Genomic DNA, 2,364 nt, shown 5'->3' with positions numbered 1-2,364 from the left:
TAAAAGAATTTGTTATTTAGGTTAAAAGAAGCTATTTTTAGGTAAAAAATAATTATTTATAGCAGAATTTTACATGTTAAAAATAAAAAAGTTATAGCATTTTAAAAAATTATACTAACAACTTAAAAACATGTTTTTTGATGAATTTTGAAAGCTCAAAATCATGTTATTGTTTATTATATTTATATAATTAATATATATAAATATGTGTGTAATTTATTAACGGGGTCCCCATGAGGGTTTCGAGACGGAATTGCCTACCCCGTCCCCAAAAATAAAACGGGATTAACCTTGCCCCCGCCCCCGATTTAAAAAAAAAAAAAAAAAAAAAAAAACGGGACGGGGTCCCATGGGACTTTTTGACATCCCTACTGGTCGTAGTCGGGTCTGCAACTTCCAAGCCTCCAGAATTTTAAAACTATAAAAAATAATAAAATAAAATAGAGATTGAAAAGGGAATTTAAAACGACACATAGACAACTGGTTTATCGAGAACATGAAAATGTTGAGAACGCAAAAATAGTTATGGACCAATGATTTTATAAGGATAAATTAGTCGTTTTGCAGTTAAATTAAATTTTAACATATAAATATTAAATAAAAATTTCTTAAAATACAGTGGTAATTATTATTGTTACTTGTTACCTAAAAAAGGAATTATTCGATATTTATTTTATTTCTTCTTAATGGAATTTAAAATTAGTTTCACCACGTTCTCATTCGATATACAACGTTGTTTTTCAACCAAACCTTCGCTTTAAATCAGATAGATTATCGATCAGCCAAGCCAAAATTTTAATAAAAATAAAGATTTTTTGCAATTGCCTTTTAACTTACATATGCTCCTTGATTATTTTAAGTTGAGTTCCATTCGGTCCCCATACACGACATGTATAATCCTCGCCGACAGTGATGATTAACTGAGACCAACATTACCCCATCCAATCTACACATCGGGACCACTTTATAATAGCAATTGTGAATTTGGGTCTTTGATCCTATAGGAGTATCTACTCTTTTGTTTTCTCTACAAACAACTTTCTAGGGCATTATCTGGACTAAAGAATTTTCAAAAAGAATCAACTATTAATCATGTTTAAAACAAAATTTGAAACTAATTTACTAATGGTAAAGATCGGTATCTAAGATGAACTTCGTACAAGATTATACTAGTGGCTGATTTAGATACAATTGTCATGCAATTGAAAGAAATAATTCTGATTTAGATTGTTCCAGACATGTATTTAGAAAATGATGATACAAAAAGCTCTTCACAAGGAAGATTTACCACAAACAAAGTAAAAAGATACATTCAGCATAGAAGCAAGAGCAATACACGAGAAGGCTTTTACACTAACAATGTTGCTTTGATAGATCAATAAAAATCGGTAGTTATTCCACCTTACTTTGGATTGGTTAAAAAAAATCAATTGTTCGGTTGTCGATATTATAAAATGGAAGTTCGATCACAAGATTGACTTTCAATGGCCTATATGCACATCTAACGTAAAGATTGAAGTAGATTCACTATAGATAGTGACATCAAGAGAGTGATGAATACTTGTTGCTACTATGTAGCCTAGATTACCCCTCAAAGTTTCATGTCAAATGTAATTTAGTGATTTTTTTAAAAAATCCGTTTGAAATCCATCAAAAATCTGTCGGCAATCCATCATAAAGTCTAACAATTGTGAATTTACTGTAAACTCGTCGGTTTAGTGACCGAAACTTACTTTGAAAATAAGCTTTTTTTCTAGTAGACCAACCCTTTAAAAAATCAATACAACCCTTGATTTTTCTTTTTGGATCCGCCAATGCATTTTGCTACCTCAAGTCACAAAGATTATGGTGACATATCACTTACGGTGCTGGTATAATGTTCCGTGATTAAGGTTTCACATTAGGGATCTATGAAGTCGATATATAGAAAGAGGGGAAGAAAAAGTAATATATTCTTGCTTCTTAACCTTTTGGGTGTTTTCGATTTAATATATATATATATATATATATTAAAAAGCATATTAGTCATATCTTGATTTTTAAGATGTATAAGTTATAAAGTTTTTTGTACAAATTAATTACACACAAATAAATAATTAATACTTGTCAAAAGTTAGAAACTTTGAATTAAAAAAGATTATTAAGAATTTAAATTGGAACAAAATGACAATTTTAAAATATCAAATTCATGTATATAAATAAATTTATATTTCTTAAAATAAATGCCGATGTTAGTAAATTTTCATCGGATACATAAACAGAAAATATAAATATAAGGTCTAAACATATATATTTTAGTTAAAAGTGATAATATTTGACAGATAACAACTAATAATAAAATCTAATAATTATTTCACCTTAAGA

Source organism: Lactuca serriola, chromosome 4, assembly GCF_051521515.1.
Source record: "Lactuca serriola cultivar US96UC23 chromosome 4, Lser_US96UC23_V15, whole genome shotgun sequence".
Lineage (NCBI taxonomy): Eukaryota > Viridiplantae > Streptophyta > Magnoliopsida > Asterales > Asteraceae > Lactuca > Lactuca serriola.
Note: the sequence above shows the minus strand (reverse complement) of the source record.